Genomic DNA, 18,556 nt, shown 5'->3' on the forward strand with positions numbered 1-18,556 from the left:
ACTGCTTTCCAAATTGGCCACACCAATTTGCAGACCCACCAGCAATGTATGAGTGTACCTTTTTCCCTGCATCCTCGCCAGCACTTACTGTTGTTTGACTTCATAATGGCTGCCATTCTTATTGGAGTGAGATGGTATCTTGGAGTAGTTTTAATTTGCATTTCTCTGATTGCAAGAGATGGCAAGCATTTTTTCATATATTTGTTGATTGATTGTATATCCTCTTCTGAGAAGTTTCTGTTCAAGCCCTTGGCCCATTTGTTAATTGGGTTATTTGCTTTTTTGTTGTGTAACTTTTTGATTTCTTTGTATACTATAGAGATAAGAGCTCTATCTGATGTTTGAGGGGTAAAAATTTGTTCCCAGGATGTAGGCTCCCTATTCACCTTGCATATTATTTCTCTTGCTGAGAAAAAATTTTTTTAGTTTGAATTTGTCCCATTTGTTGATTCTTGGTTTTAACTCTTGTGCTATAGGTGTCTTATTAAGAAATTTTGGGCCTGCTCCCACTTGATGAAGATTAGGACCAACTTTATCTTCTATTAGATGCAGAGTCTCTGGTCTGATTCCTAGCTCCTTGATCCATTTTGAGTTGACTTTTGTGCATGGTGAGAGAAAGGGATTCAATTTCATTTTGTTGCATATGGATTTCCAGTTCTCCCAGCACCATTTGTTGAAGATGCTATCCTCTCTCCATTGCATGGTTTTAGAACCTTTGTCTAATATAAGGTAGTTGTAATTTTGTGGATTGGTCTCTGTGTCCTCTATCCTGTACCATTGGTCTACCAGCCTGTTTTGGTGCCAGTACCATGCTGTTTTGTTACTATTGCTCTATAGTATAGTTTAAAATCTGGAATGGAGATACCACAAATTTCACTTTTCCTTCTTAGAATTACTTTAGCTATTCTGGGTCTCTTGTTTTTCCAGATGAGTTTCATTATTGTTTTTTCTATTTCTGCAAAGAATGTCATTGGGATTTTGATGGGAATTGCATTGAATCTGTAAAGTGCTTTTGGTAGTATGGCCATCTTAATAATATTAATTCTACCAATCCATGAGCAAGGTAAATCCTTCCATCTTCTCAGGTCTTCTTCTATTTCTTTCTTTAGGGCTCTGTAGTTTTCATTGTATAGCTCTTTCACCTCTTTTGTTAAGTTGATTCCAAGGTATTTTTTTGAGGATATTGTGAATGGAGTAGTTGTCCTCATTTCCATTTCAGAGAATTTGTCACTGATATACAGGAATGCCTTTGATTTATTCATATTGATTTTATATCCTGCCACTTTGCTGAATTCATTTACTACTTCTAGAAGTTTCTTGGTTGAATTTTTTGGGTCTGCTAGGTATAGAATCATGTCATCAGCAAATAGTGCTAATTTAAGTTCTCCTTTTCCTATATTTATGCCTTTAATTTCTTTCATCTGTCTAATTGCTCTGGCTAGTGTTTCAAGAACTATGTTGAATAGAAGTGGTGAGAGAGGGCATCCCTATCTTGTTCCAGATTTTAAATGGAATGCCTTCAATTTTTCTCTATTTCGAATGATGCTGGCCTGAGGATTAGTGTATATAGCTTTTACCATTTTGAGGTAATTTCCTGTTATCCCTAATTTTTCTAGAGTTTTGAACATAAAGGGATGATGTATTTTCTCAAATGCTTTTTCAGCATCTATTGAGATGATCATATGGTTCTTATCTTTAAGTCTATTGATGTGGTGAATTACATTTATTGATTTCTGTATACTGAACCAGCCTTGCATCCCAGGGATGAATCCCACTTGGTCATGGTGCATGATCTTTTTGATATGTTTTTGTATCTGATTTGCCAGAATTTTATTGAGGATTTTTGCATCTAAATTCATTAGTGATATTGGTCTGTAGTTTTCTTCCTTTGAAGTGTCTTTATCTGGTTTGGGAATCAGGGTGATATTGGCCTCATAGAATGAATTTGAAAGTACTCCCTCTTTTTCTATCTCCTGAAATAGATTGCAGAGTATTGGTATTAGTTCTTCTTTAAAGTTCTTTAAAACTCTGCTGTATATCCATCCAGTCCTGGGCTTTTCTTGGTTGGTAGTCTTTTGATGGCTTCTTCTACTTCCTCACTTGAGATTGGTCTATTTATGTTGTTTATATCATCCTGACTCAATCTGGGAAGCTCATATGCCTTAAGGAATTTATCCATGGCTTCAATATCCTCTATTTTATTAGAGTATAGGGTTTCAAAATAATTTCTAATTATCTTCTGTATTTCTGAAGTGTCTGTTGTGATGTTGCCTTTTTCATCCCGTAAGCTAGTAATTTGGGTTCTCTCTTCTTCTCTTTGTTAGCATGGCTAGTGGTCTATCACTCTTATTTATTTTTTCAAAGAACCAACTTTTAGTTTTGTCAGTTTTTTTATTGTTCTTTTGTTTCTATTTCATTGAATTCACCTCTGATTTTAATTATTTCTTGCGTTCTACTGTATTTGCTGCTGATTTATTCTTTTTCTAAGGCTTTGAGGTATAGTGTGAGGTCATTTATTTGTTGGGTTTTCCTTCTTTTAAGGAATGAACTCCATGAAATAAACTTAGTTCAGCTTTGATAGTATCTCAGAGATTTTGATATGTTGTGTCTGAGTTTTCATTTACCTCTAAGAATTTTTTAATTTTATCTTTGATATCTTCTGTAACCCTTTGTTCATTCAGTAGCATATTGTTTATTCTCCATGTGATGTAGGATTTTTTCTTTCTTATTTTATTATTGATTTCCAATTTCATTCCATGATGATCAGATAAAATGCATGGTAGTATCTCTACTCCTTTGTAATTGCTAAGATTTTCCCTGTGACATAATATATGGTCTATTTTTTAGAAGGATCCATGTGCTTCTGGGAAGAAAGTGTATCTGCTTGATTTGGGGTGGTATATTCTGTATATATCAATTAAGTCTAAGCTATTAATTGTATTATTGAGATCTATAGTTTCTTTATTCAACTTTTGTTTGGAAGATCTGTCCAGTGGTGAGAGAGGTGTGTTAAAATATCCCATGATAATTGTGTTGTGGTCTATTTGACTCTTGAACTTGAGAAGAGTTTGTTTGATGAACGTAGCTGCACCATTGTTTGGGGCATATATATTAATGATCCTTAAGTCTTTTTGGTGTATGGTTCCCTTGAGCAGTATGTACTGTCTTTGTTCATCCCTTTTGATTAACTTTGGCTTGAAGTCAATTTTATTTGATACAAGTATGGACACACCTCCTTGCTTCCAGGGTCCATATGAGTGGTATTATTTTTCCCAACCTTTCACCTTCAGTCTGTGTATGTCTTTTCCTATCAGATGAGTCTCCTGTAGGCAGCATATTGTTGGATCTTTTTTTAATCCATTCTACTAGCCTATGTTTTTTGATTGGTGCATTTAAGCCATTAACATTTAGGGTTACTATTGAGATATGGTTTGTACTTCCAGCCATATTTGTTTATGTATGTTACTTAACATGATTTGGTTTTCCTCTATGATTAGTTTTTCCTTTACTGTACTACCTCCCGCTGTTGGTTTTAATTGTTATTTTTCATTTCCTCTTCCTATAACATTTTGCCAGGGATGTTTTGAAGAGCTAGTTTTCTAGCTGCAAATTCTTTTAACTTTTGTTTATCGTGGAAGATTTTTATTTGATCTTCAATCCTAAAGGTTAATTTCACTGGATACATGATTTTGGGTTGGAACCCTTTTTCTTTCAGCATTTGAAATATGTTGTTCCAGGATCTTCTAGCTTTCAGAGTCTGTGTTGAAAGATCAGCGATTATTCTGATTGGTTTATCCCTAAATGAAATCTGCTTCCTCTCTCTTGTGGCTTTTAAGATTCTCTCCTTATTCTGTATGTTGGGCATCTTCATTATTATGTGTCTTGGTGTGGATCTCTTATGATTTTGTACATTTGGTGTCCTGTAGGCTTCTAGTATTTAGATTTCTTTTTCATTCTTTAATTCTGGGAAGGTTTCTAGTATTATTTCATTGAATAGATTGCACATTCCTTTGGTTTAGACCTCTATACCCTTTTGTATCCCAATAACTCTTAAGTTTGGTTTCTTTATGTTATCCCATAATTCTTGGATGTTCTGCTCATGCTTTCTTAACATTCTCGCTGAGCTGTCTATGTTCTTTTCAAGTTGAAAAACTTTGTCTTTGTTATCTGAAGTTCTATCTTCTAAGTGTTCTTCTCTGCTGGTAATACTCTCATTTGAGTTTTTAATTTGGTTTATTGTTTCCTGCATTTCAAGGATTTCTGTTTGTTTTTTATATATATCCTCTATCTCCCTATAGAGTTGATCTTTTGCTTCTTGCATTTGTTTATGTAATTCATTGTCACAGTGGTCTTTCATTGTCTGAATTTGCTGTATAATGTCCTCCTTGAGACTCCAGATCATCTGAAGCATGTATATCCTAAATTCTTTATCTGACATTTCATCAGCTGCAGATATTACCTCATCTAAAGTTGAATTGTCCTGAATTGTTTGTGGTACTTTCTTTGCTTATCTTTTCATACTGCTCATGTTTCTTTCTAGCTTTGTGAAACTGTTGTATTAATGGTTTTCCCCTTATATATTTATATTGTTTTTGTATAGCTCCAAAATCCCTCTTTTGTGGAGAAAAACAATGTTAACCGATCCCAATATCAACAGTACATCATCTAAGCACAAGTTTTCATTATTAATACATTTATACTTAGATTCTAAGTCTACAGATATTGGTCTTAATTATTATTTAAGAAATTAGTCATTAGTTTCATAAAGGGCATACCATATCTGGTGGCATATAGAAAACTTAATTTCAGACGAAGGATGTTATACTTAGAGGGAAAGGAGTGAGGGTAGGAGATTAAACTAACTTAGCAACTTTGGAGAACTCTAAGCAATAGACTGGTAATTTATGGAAGAATGTATAGACTCAACCTCCTATCTGTATTTAGATAGTAAGCTATGTAGAGATAGTAAAAGTTAGGCAGTTTAAAGTGGGTTAGAGGGAATACAAATGAAGAAAAGAAAAAAATAACAAGGAAGAAAAGAGAAATAAGAGAGAAGGAAAAAGAAAGTAAGAGAAATAATGAAAAAATGGGGGAAACGTGGGGTATATGCAATTCTTCTATATTATATTATTTTGGTGATTCAGTTGTTCATGCACAGTTCTTGGTTTCACATATGTTGGGATTCTGAAAGAGAGAGAAGAAAAGAGAGAAAGAGAAAAAAAGTCTCTCAGAACTCTTTTTTTCCTTGCTTCCAATAGGTGGCATCATCTATCCCTAGCTTGAGCCTCTGTATTCAGGGTGGTGGATATAGCCAGTGTGAAAGGACATGAACTTCCACCTGTATCTTCCCTACTCTAGTCTCTGAGGTGGAAACCAGGTGCCTGTACAGTTGTTTTGCATTGATAGCTACAATCCCCAAAAGCTTGTGGAAATATTTTGAATTATCACAGTGAAGGGTGCAGGAGTTGGAAACCGGGTACCTGGATCAGCCGCAGAACTGTGCTGGTAACCACAACCCCTTTGATGGGTTTTAAGGGTTGATGGGCTTCCTCCAGACTAGCACGTGGGATGGGGCCAGGCTTCCTCCTCCAATCTGGGCTGGGCTCTCAGCAAATATTTTCTCACCCAATCTTGTTGATAATTTAAAAAAAAATAATTGATACTAAAGTAGCACTGGTCACCCCAAATTTCATTCTTCTATGCTGAAGCGTTTATTTGCAAAAACATTTTGAAATTTTAGGTTTCACTTTGTTTTCCCCTATAGGGATAGAGGCGGTTGGAACCCTAAATCAAACATGGTTTTGCTAGCTGCCATAAACATGACACACTCAATTAGTTCTCAATGTCCTTTCTAGGCTTTGTTCCTTGTTCAAGTAGCCCTAAGCAGAAGCAAGGAAAAAACACTTTCATTTGAAAGCATTTTTGCAGATTCCACAGAATTCCAAGTAAACTGGAATCTCAGCAAATATGTTTTCACCCAATCTTGTTGATACTTTGAAAGAATTGTTGGTATTCCAGTCGCACTTAGTCCCCCAGAATTCTTTATTCTAGATTGAAGCGTCCCTTTGCTGGAACATTTTGAATTTTTAGGTTTCATTTGGTTTTCCCCTATAGGAATAGAGGCAGTTTGAACTCTAAATCAAACATGGTTTGTGCTACCTGCTTGAAACTTGACACAATCAATTAGTTCTCAGTGGTCTCTCTATGCTTTGTTCCATGTTGAAGTAGCCCTAAGCAGAGGCAAGGAAAAAACACTTTCATTTGAAAGCATATACCAAGCCTCCACAGAACTACGAATTTACTAAAATATCAGCAAATATTTTTTCAACCAATCTTATTGATAATTTCAAGGAAAGATAGGGACTCCAGTCACAGTTGGCCTACCAAATTTCAATCTTATACATTGAAGTGTTCATGTGCAGGAACACTTTGAATTTATAGGTTTCACTTTGTTTTTCCTTATAGGGATAGAGGAATTTAGAACACTAAATCAAACATAGTTTGTGCTAGCTGCTTGAAACTTGACACACTTAATTAGTTCTCAGTGCACTCTCTTCGCTTTCTTCTCTGTTGAAGTAGCCCTAAGCAGAGGCAAAGAAAGTACACATTCATTTGAAAAGGTTTGCCTTGATTTCACAGAACTCTGAGTTTACTGGAATCTCAGCAAATATAATTTATCCCAATATTGTTGATACTTTGAGAGAATGATCAGTACTCCAGTTGCACATCCCCCCCCCAATTTCATTCTTCTAGGTTGAATCGTTCGTTCATAAGAACACTTTTAAATTTCAGGTTTCACTTTGTTTTCCCCTATAGGGGTAGAGGCATTTGGAACTCTGAATCAAACTTGCTTTGTGCTAGCTTCTGGAAACTTGACACAATCAATTAGTTCTCAGTGGGCTCTCTGTGCTTTGTTCCCTGTTGAAGTAGACCTAAGCAGAGGCAAGGAAAAAACACTTTCATTTGAAAGCATTTGCCAAGCTTGACAGAATTTCGAGTTTACTGAAATCTCACCAAATATTTTTTCACCCGAATTTGTTGATACTTTGAAGGATTGATTGGTACTCCAGTCACAATTGGCCCCCCAAATTTCATGCTTCTATGTTGAAGCGTTTGTTTGCAGGAATATCTTGAATTCTTAGTTTTCAATTCGTGTTCCCCTATAGAGATATAGGCAGTTTTAACTCTAAATAAAACATGATATGTTCTAGTTTCTTCAATCGTGACACACTAAATTAGTTCTCAGTGTGCTCTCTATACTTTGTTCCCTGTTAAAGTAGCCCTAAGCAGAGGCAAGGACAAAACACTTTCATTTGAAAGCATTTGCCAACTTTAAACTGATCTCCACATTTACTGGAATCTAACCAAACATTTATTCACCTGTCTTTTGATACTTTGAAAGAATGTTCCAGTACTCCAGTCATAATTGGCACCCAAATTTTATTCTTCTATGTTGAAGCATTCGTTTCAAGGAACATTTTGAATTTTTAGGTTTCATTTCCTTTTCTCTTATAGGTATAGAGTCAGTTGGAGCTCTAAATCACACAGGGTTTGTGCTAGCTGCTTGAATCTTGACACACTCAATTAGTTCTCAGTGCACTCTCTATGCTTTGTTCCCAATTGAAGTTGCCCTATGCAGAGGCAAGGAAACAACTCTTTCACTTGAAAGTGTATACCAGTCCTCCACAGAACTACAAGTTTACCAGAATCTCAGCAAATATATTTTGAACCAATGTTGTTGACACTTTGAAGGAAGGATGAATGCTCCAGTCGGACTTGGTTTACCAAATTTTATTCTTCTGGGTTGAAGCTTTCGTTCGCAGAAACACGTACAATTTTTAGGTTACACTTTGTTTTCCACTATAGGGATAGAGGCAGTAAGCACTATAAATTAAACATGGTTTGTGCTATTGGCTTCAAACTTGAGACATTCAATTAGTTCTCAGTGCACTCTCTATTCTTTCTTCCCTATTGAAGTATCCCTAAGCAGAGGTAAGGAAAAAAACACTTTCATTTGAAAGTATTTGCCAAGATTCCTCACAACTCCAAGTTTACTGGAATAACATCAAATAGTTTTTTTCACATGATCTTGATAATTTGAAGAAATGATTGTTACTCCAGTCGCACTTGGCTTCCAAATTTCATTCTTCTGGGTTAAAATGATCATTTGCAGGAACACTTTGAATTTTTCTGTTTGAATTCGTATTCCCCTATGGAGGTATAGGCAAACATGTTTTATGCTAGCTGCTTGACACTTGACACACTCAACTAGTTCCTAGTGTACTCTATATCCTTTATTCCCTGTTAAAGTAACCCTGAGTAGAGGCAAGTAAAAAACACTTCCATTTGAAAGCGTTTGACAAGTTTCTACAAAACTCTGAGTTTACTGGAATCTCAGCAAATATTATTTCACCCACACAACAGACACTACAGAAATACAGAAGATAATTAGAAAGTATTTTGAAACCCTATATTCCAATAAAATAGAAGATAGTGAAGATATCGATAAATTTCTTAAGGCATATGATTTGCCCAGATTGAAACAGGAAGACACACAAAATTTAAACAGACCAATAACAAAGGAAGAAATTGAAGAAGCCAACAAAAGACTACCAACCAAGAAAAGCCCTGGACCGGATGGGTATACAGTGGAGTTCTACAAAACCTTCAAAGAAGAATTAATACCAATACTTTTCAAGCTATTTCAAGAAATAGAAAAAGAAGGAGCTCTTCCAAATTCATTCTATGAGGCCAACATCACTCTGATCCCAAAACCAGACAAAGATACTTCAAGGAAAGAAAACTACAGACCAATATCTCTAATGAACTTGGATGCAAAAAATCTCAATAAAATTCTGGTGAATCGAATACAAAAACATATCAGAAAACTTGTGCACCATGACCAAGTAGGATTCATCCCTGGGATGCAAGGATGGTTCAATATACGGAAATCAATAAATGTTATTCACCACATCAATAGACTTAAAGATAAGAACCATATGATCATCTCGATAGATGCAGAAAAAGCATTTGACAAAGTACAGCATCCCATTATGTTCAAAACACTTGAAAAACTAGGGATAACAGGAACTTACCTTGACATTGTAAAAGCTATCCATGCTAAGCCTCAGGCTAGCATCATTCTGAATGGAGAAAAGTTGAAGGCATTCCCTCAAAAATCTGGAACAAGACAGGGATGCCCTCTATCACCACTTCTATTCAATATAGTTCTCGAAACACTGGCCAGAGCAATTAGACAGATGAAACAAATTAAAAGCATAAAAATAGGAAAAGAAGAACTTAAATTATCACTATTTCTGGATGACATGATTCTGTACCTAGAAGACCCAAAAGGGTCTACAAAGAAGCTTCTAGAGTTAATAAATGAATTCAGCAAAGTGGCAGGTTATAAAATCAACACACATAAATCAAAGGCATTCCTGTATATCAGCAACAAAACCTCTGAAATGGAAATACCGAAAACCACTCCATTCACAATATTCCCAAAGAAAATAAGATACTTGGGAATCAACCTAACAAAAGAGGTGAAAGACTTATACAATGAAAACTACAGAACCCTAAAGAGAGAGATAGAAGAAGATCTCAGAAGATGGAAAAATGTACCCTGTTCATGTATAGGCAGAACTAACATCATCAAAATGGTGATGTTACCCAAAGTTCTCTACAGGTTTAATGCGATGCCAATCAAAATCCCAACGGCATTTCTTGAAGAAATAGATAAAGCAATCATGAAATTCATATGGAAAAACAAAAGACCCAGAATAGCAAAAGCAATTCTAAGCAGGAAGTGTGAATCTGGAGGTATAGCGATACCAGAGTTCAAACTGTACTACAAAGCAATAGTAACAAAAACAGCATGGTACTGGTACCAAAACAGGTGGGTGGACCAATGGTACAGAATAGAGGACACAGAGACTAATCCACAAAGTTACAACTATCTTATAGTTGATAAAGGGGCTAAAAACATGCAATAGAGGAAGGATAGCATCTTCAACAAATGGTGCTGGGAAAATTGGAAATCCATATGCAACAAAATGAAATTGAATCCCTTTCTCTCACCAGCCACAAAAGTTAACTCAAAATGGATCAAGGAGCTAGATATCAAACCAGAGACACTGCGTCTGATAGAAGAAAAAGTTGGCTACGATCTACATATTGTGGGGTCGGGCTCCAAATTCCTTTTTTTTTTTTTAATTGTTGGTCGTTCAAAACATTACATAGTTCTTAATACATCATATTTCACAATTTGATTCAAGTGGGTTATGAACTCCCAATTATACCCCATATACAGATTGCTGAATCACATCAGTTACCCTTCCATTGATTGACAAATTGCCTTTCTAGTGTCTGATGTATTCTGCTGTCTGTCCTATTCTCTACTATCCCCCCTCCGCTCCCCTCCCCTCCCTTCCCCTTTTCTCTCTCTACCCCTTCTACTGTAAATCATTTCTTCGATTTGTATTATCTTGTCTTACCCCTCCTTTCCTCTTATATGTCCTTATGTATAACCCTGAGGATCGCCTTCCATTTCCATGCGATTTCCCTTCTCACTCCCTTTCCCTCCCACCTCTCATCCCTGTTTAATGTACATCTTCTTCTCAAGCTCTTCGTCCCTACCCTGTCCTTGTTTACTCCACTTATATCAAAGGGGTCATTTGGTATTTGTTTTTTAAAGACTGACTAGCTTCACTTAGCATAATCTGCTCTAATGCCATCCATTTCCCTCCAAATTCTATGATTTTGTCATTTTTTAATGCAGAGTAATACTCCATTGTGTATAAATGCCACATTTTTTTATCCATTCATCTATTGAAGGGCATCTAGGCTGATTCCACAATCTTGCTATCGTGAATTGTGCTGCTATGAACATCGAAGTAGCAGTGTCCCTGTAGCATGCTCTTATTAGGTCTTTAGGGAATTGACCGAGAAGGGGAATAGCTGGGTCAAATGGTGGTTACATTCCCAGCTTTCCAAGAAATCTCCATACTGCTTTCCAAATTGGCTGCACCAATTTGCAGTCCCACCAGCAATGAACAAGAATGCCCTTTTCCCCGCATCCTCTCCAGCACTTATTGTTGTTTGACTTCCTAATGGCTGCCAATCTTACTGGAGTGAGATGGTATCTTAGGGTAGTTTTGATTTGCATTTCTCTGACTGCTAGAGATGGTGAGCATTTTTTCATGTACTTATTGATTGATTGCATGTCCTCCTCTGAGAAGTGTTTGTTCAGGTCCTTGGCCCATTTATTGATTGGGTTATTTGTAATCTTATTGTCTAATTTTTTTTAGTTCTTTGTATATTCTGGTTATTAGGGCTCTATCTGAAGTGTGTGGAGTAAAGATTTGTTCCCAGGATGTAGGCTCCCTGTTTATCTCTCTTATTGTTTCTTTTGCTGAGAAAAAACTTTTTAGTTTGAGTAAGTCCCATTTGTTGATTCTAGTTGTTAACTCTTGCGCTATGGGTGTCCTATTGAGGAATTTGGGGCCCGATCCCACAGTTTGTAGATCATAACCAACTTTTTTTTCTATCAGATGCCGTGTCTCTGATTTAATATCAAGCTCCTTGATCCATTTTGAGTTAACTTTTGTGCATGGCGAGAGATAGGGATTCAGCTTCTGTTTGATGCAAATGGATTTCCAGTTTTCCCAGCACCATTTGTTGAAGATGCTATCCTTCCTCCATTGCATGTTTTTAGCCCCTTTATCAAATATAAGATAGTTGTAGTTTTGTGGATTGGTTACTGTGTCCTCTATTCTGTACCATTGGTCCACCCGCCTGTTTTGGTACCAGTACCATGCTGTTTTTGTAACTATTGCTCTGTAGTATAGTTTGAAGTCAGGAATCGCTATACCGCCTGATTCACACTTCCTGCTTAGCATTGTTTTTGCTATTCTGGGTCTTTTATTATTCCATATGAATTTCATGATTCTTTTATCTATTTCTACAAGAAATGCTGTTGGGATTTTGATTGGCATTGCATTGAACTTATAGAGAACTTTTGGTAATATCGCCATTTTGATGATGTTGGTTCTGCCTATCCATGAGCAGGGTATATTTTTCCATCTTCTAAGGTCTTCTTCTATATCTTTCTTTAGTGTTCTGTAATTTTCATTGTATAAATCTTTCACCTCTTTTGTTAGGTTGATTCCCAATTATTTTATTTTTTGGGGGGATATTGTGAACGGAGTAGTTTTCCTCATATCCGTTTCAGAGGATTTGTCGCTGATATACAGGAATGCCTTTGATTTATGCGTGTTGATCTTATATCCGGCCACATTGCTGAATTCATTTATTAGCTCTAATAGCTTCTTTGTAGACCCTTTTGGGTCTGCTAGGTATAGAATCATATCATCTGCAAATAGTGATAATTTAAGTTCTTCTTTTCCTATTTTTATGCCTTTAATTTCTTTCGTCTGTCTAATTGCTCTGGCCAGTGTTTCGAGGACTATGTTGAACAGAAGTGGTGAGAGAGGGCATCCCTGTCTTGTACCAGATCTTAGAGGGAATGCCTTCAATTTTTCTCCATTCAGAATGATGGTGGCCTGTGGCTTATCATAGATTGCTTTTACAATGTTGAGGTATGATCCTGTTATCCCTAATTTTTCTAGAGTTTTGAACATAAAGGGATGCTGTACTTTGTTGAATGCTTTTTCTGCATCTATTGAGATGATCATATGGTTTTTATTTTTAAGTCTATTGATGTGGTGAATAACATTTATTGATTTCCGTATCTTGAACCAGCCTTGCATCCCAGGGATGAATCCTACTTGATCATGGTGTATAATTTTTTGATATGTATTTGAATCCGATTCGCCAGAATTTTATTGAGGATTTTTGCATCAAGGTTCATTAGAGATATTGGTCTGTAGTTTTCTTTCTTTGAAGTGTCTTTGTCTGGTTTCGGAATCAGGGTGATGTTGGCCTTGTAGAATGAATTTGGAAGTTCTCCCTCTTTTTCTATTTCCTGAAATAGCTTGAAAAGTATTGATGTTAGTTCCTCTTTAAAGGTTTTGTAAAACTCTGCTGTATACCCATCTGGTCCTGGGCTTTTCTTAGTTGGTAGTCTTTTGATGGTTTCTTCTATTTCCTCTATTGTTATTGGTCTGTTTAGGTTGTCAATATCCTCCTGACTCAATCTGGGCAGATCATAAGACTTAAGGAATTTATCTATGCCTTCACTATCTTCTATTTTATTGGAGTATAAGGATTCAAAATAATTTCTGATTATCTTCTGTATTTCTGAAGTGTCTGTTGTGATATTGCCTTTTTCATCCAGTATGCTAGTAATTTGGGTTCTCTCTCTTCTTCTCTTCGTTAGCATGGCTAAGGGTCTGTCAATTTTACTTATTTTTTCAAAGAACCAGCTTTTAGTTTTGTCAATTTTTTCAATTGTTTCTTTTGTTTCAATTTCATTAATTTCAGCTCTGATTTTAATTATTTCTTGCCTTCTACTTCTTTTGCTGTTGTTTTGCTCTTCTTTTTCTAGGATTTTGAGATGAAGTATGAGATCATTTATTTGTTGGTTTTTTCTTTTTTTGAGGAATGAACTCCAAGCAATGAATTTTCCTCTTAGAACTGCTTTCAATGTGTCCCATAGATTCCGATATGTTGTGTCTGTGTTTTCATTTAACTCCAGGAAGTTTTTAATTTCCTCCTTAATGTCTTCTAAAACCCATTGATCACTCAGCAACCTATTGTTCATTCTCCAAGTGATGCTTGATTTTTCCTTCCTTCTTTTATCATTGATTCTCAGTTTCATTCCATTATGATCAGATAAAATGCATGGTATTATCTCTACCCCTTTATATTGTCTAAGAGTTGCCCTGTGACATAATATATGGTCTATTTTTGAGAAGGTTCCATGTGCTGCTGAGAAAAAAGTGTAACTACTTGATGTTGGGTGGTATAGTCTATATATGTCAATTAAGTCTAGGTTGTTAATTGTGTTATTGAGTTCTATAGTTTCCTTATTTAACTTTTGTTTGGAAGATCTGTCCAGTGGTGAGAGAGGTGTGTTGAAGTCTCCCATGATTATTGTATGGTGGTCTATTAGACTCTTGAACTTGAGAAGAGTTTGCTTGATGAACACAGCTGCACCATTATTTGGGGCATATATATTTATGATTGTTATGTCTTGTTGGTGTATGGTTCCCTTGATCAGTATGAAGTGTCCTTCTTTGTCCCTTTTGATTAACTTTGGCTTGAAATCTATTTTATTAGATGTGAGTATGGACACTCCTGCTTGTTCCCGCGGTCCATATGAGTGGTATGATTTTTCCCAGCCTTTCACCTTCAGTCTATGAATATCTTTTCCTATCAGATGTGTCTCCTGTAGACAGCATATTGTTGGGTCTTGTTTTGTGATCCATTCTACTAGCCTGTGTCTCTTAATTGGTGAGTTTAAGCCATTAACATTTAGGGTTATTATTGAGATATGGTTTGTTCTTCTATCCATATTTGTTTATTGATGTTACTAACCCTGATTTGTTATCCTCTTTGACTACTTTCCCCCCTTTACTGTCCTATCTCCCATTGTTGGTTTTCAATGTTATTTTCCATTTCCTCTTACTGTAATGTTTTGCCAAGGATTTTTTGAAGAGATGGTTTTCTAGCTGCGAATTCTTTTAACTTTTGTTTATCGTGGAAGGTTTTAATTTCATCTTCTAATCTGAAGCTTAATTTCGCCGGATACACGATTCTTGGTTGGAACCCATTTTCTTTCAGTGTTTGAAATATGTTATTCCAGGATCTTCTAGCTTTCAGAGTCTGTGTTGAGAGATCAGCTGTTATCCTGATTGGTTTATCCCTAAATGTAATCTGCTTTCTTTCTCTTGCAGCTTTTAAAATTCTCTCTTTATTCTGTATGTTGGATATTTTCATTATAATGTGTCTAGGTGTGGATCTCTTATGATTTTGCACATTCGGCGTCCTGTAGGCTTCTAGGATTTGGGAATTTGTCTCATTCTTCAAGTCTGGGAAGTTTTCTCGTATTATTTCACTGAATAGACTTTTTATTCCTTTGGTTTGGAGCTCTGTGCCTTCCTGTATCCCAATGACTCTTAAATTTGGTCTTTTGATATTATCCCATAATTCTTGGATGTTCTGCTCATGGTTTCTTAGCAGACTTGCTGAGCTGTCTATGTTCTTTTCCAGTTGAAATACTTTGTCTTCATCGTCTGATGTTCTCTCTTCTAAGTGATCTACTCTGCTGGTAGTATTCTCAATTGAGTTTTTAAGTTGGTTTATTGTTTCCTGCATTTCTAGAATTTCTATTTGTTTGTTTTTTATTACCTCTATCTCCCTGTGAAATTGATCTTTTACTTCCTGGATTTGTTTGTCAATGTGATCTTTCATTGTCTGATTTTGCTGTCTTCCTTGAGACTCCAGATCATCTGAAGCATATAAATCCTGATCTCTTTATCTGACATTCCATCTGTTGCAGCTATTACCTCTTCTAAAGTTGAGTTGACCTGCATTGCTTGTGGTCCTTTCTTTCCTTGTCTTTTCATACTGCTCGCGTTTCTTTCTGCTTGGTGCAACTGTTGTGTTTTTGAAATTTACCCTCTATTTATTTATGTTGCTCTTGTATAGTTGGGAAGTCTCCCTTGCAGGGCGGGAATTGGCTGTGCTCCTCCTCTAATTATAGTGGTCTGTCTACCCCGCTGATCGGTCGCAGGTCTGCCCCCGCTGCGGGCACGGGTGGTGGCTTTGCTCTGCCCCCACTCCAATTGTGGTAACGTAACTACCACGCCCTGGGGTCGTTGGTCCTGATCTGGATGTGGGTGGCGGCTCTGCTGGGCCCCCACTCCAATTGGTGTGACGAGTCTACCGCGCTGGAAGACCTCTAGGCCGTTAGGTAGCAGTTCTGCACAGCCCCCACTCCCAATGGGGGTACCTGACTACCTCTCCAACGGGTCGCTGTGCCCCCTCCGGACCCGGGCGGCGACCCTGCTCCACCCCCACTCCAACCAGTGTGACTCGACTGCCTCGGTGTTACGTGTCCACCACGCTGGCAAGCTACCTGGCCTGTCTTGCCAGTTGGCGGCAGGTCTGCCTGCCCTGCTTGCTCGGATGTCAGCTCTGCACAGCCTCTACTCCAAATGAGGTTACTTGGCTACCGCGCCGCGGAATCGCTGGTCCTATTCTAGGCGTGGGCGGCTGCTCTCTTCAGCCCCAGCTGCGTTTGGGGTGTCATGGTACCACGTCGGCGGGTCACTTGGCCTGCTCTGGGCGCAGGTGAAAGCTCCACTCTGCCCCTACAGCACCCCGCCGGACCCTGATTGAGAAGCAGTCACCGCCGCTTCCCTAGCCTTGGGCCAAAGCAGCTTAGGTAGCCGGAACCCCGCCTCTCAGTATCAACAAATTGGGTGAAAAAATATTTGCTGAGATTCCAGAAAACTCGGAGTTCTGTTGAAGCTTGGCCAACGTGTTCTAGTGAAAGTGTTTTTTCCTTGCCTCTCCTTAGGTTTATTGCAACAGAGAACAAAGCATAGAGAGCACAGTGAAAACTTATTGAGTGTGTCAAGTTTTAAGCAGCTAGCACAAACCATGTACGATTTAGAGTTCCCACTCCCCCTATGGGGGAAAAAGTGAAACCTAAAAATTCAAAGTGATCCTGCAAACGAATGCTTCAACCTAGAAGAACAAAATTTGGGGGGGGGCAAGTGGGACTGGAGTACTGATCTTTGCTTTCAAATATCAACATATTTGGTGAAAAACTATTTTTTGAGATTCTAGCAAACTCGAAATCCTGTTGAAGCTTGGCAAACACTTTCAAATGAAAGTGTTTTCTAAATGCCTTTACTTAGGGCTATTTCACCTGGGAACAAAGCATGAAGACACACTGAGAACTAATTGAGTGTGTGAAGTTTCATGCAGCTAGCTGAAACTGTATTCGATTGGGAGTTCCAACTGATTCTATTTCTATAGGGGAAAACTAAGTGAAAAACCTAAAAATTCAAAGTGTTCCTGCAAATGAACACTTCAACCTACAAGAATGAAATTTGGGGGGCCAAGTGTGACTGGAGTACCAATCATTCCTTCAAAGTATCAACAAGATCAGGTCAAAAAATATTTGCTGAGATTCCAGTAAACTCCGAATTCTGTGGAAGCTTGGCAAATGCTTTCAAATGAAAGTGTTTCTTACTAACTTCTCTTGAGGGTACATCAACAGGGAACAAAGCATAGAAATTCCACTGAGAACTAATTGAGTGTGTGATGTTTCAAGCACCTAGACCAAACCATGTTTGATTTAGAATTCAAACTGCCTCTATCCCTATAGCGGAAAATAAAGTGAAATCTAAAAATTCAAAGTGATTCTACAAACGAACACTTTTACATAGGAAAATGAAATTTGGGGAGCCAAGTGCGACTGGTGTAACAATCATTTCTGCCACATATCCACAAAATTGTTCAAAAAATATTTGCTGAGATTCAAGTAAACTCAGAGTTCTGTGGATACATGGCAAACACATTTAAATGAAAGTATTTTTCCCTTGACTCTGCTTAGGGCTACTTCAATAAAGAACAAAGCTTAGAAAGTGCACTGAGAACTAATTGAGTCTGTCAAGTTTCAAGCAGCTATCACAAACTGTGTTCGATTTGGAGTTCCCAATGCCTCTATCCCTACAGGAGAAAACAAAGTGAAAACTAAAAATTCAAAGTGTTCTTGCAAACAAATGCTTCAACTTAGAAGAATGAAATTTGGAGAGCCAAGTGTGACTGGAGTATTGATCATTACTTCAAAGTATCAAAAATATCAAGTGAAAAAATATTTTCTTTGATTCAGTAAACTTGGAGTTCTGTGGAAGCTTGGCAAATGCTTTCAAATGAAAGTTTTTTTTTAACTTGCCTCTGCTTAGGGCTACTTCAAAAGGGAACAAAGCATAGGGAGTGCACTGAGAACTAATTGTGTGTGTCAAGATTCAAGCAGTGAGCACAAACCATGTTTGATTTAGAGTTCCAACTACCTTTATCCCTATAGGTGAAAATGAAGTGAAACCTAACAACTGAAAGTGTTCCTGCAAATGTACACTAAAACATAGAAGAATGGAATTTGGGGGGTAAATGCAACTGGAGTACCAATCATTTCTTCAAAGTTTCAATCAGATCTGGTGAAAAAGTATTTTCTGAGATTCCAGTAAAATTGGAGGTTCTGTGGAAGCTTGACAAATGCTTTCAAATGAAAGTGATTTTTCCTTGCCTCTACTTAGGGGTACTTCAACAGGGAACAAAGATAGGGAGGGAACTGAAAAGTTATTTAGTGTGTCAAGTTTTAATCAGCTAGCAAAAACCATGTTTGATTTGTATTTCCAGCAGCCTCTTTCATGTAGGGGAAAACAAAGTGAAACCTAAAATTTCAAAGGGTTCCTGCAAGCAAATGTTTCAACCTGGAAGAAAGAAATTTGGGGGGCAATGTGTGACTGGAGTACCAATCTTTCCTGTCAAGTATCAAATAATTGGGTGAAAAAATATTGGCTGAAATTCTAGCTAACACGAATTTCTGTTCAAGCTTGGCATAAGCTTTCAAATGAAA

This window comes from Urocitellus parryii, chromosome 3, assembly GCF_045843805.1.
Source record: "Urocitellus parryii isolate mUroPar1 chromosome 3, mUroPar1.hap1, whole genome shotgun sequence".
Classification (NCBI taxonomy): Eukaryota; Metazoa; Chordata; class Mammalia; order Rodentia; family Sciuridae; genus Urocitellus; species Urocitellus parryii.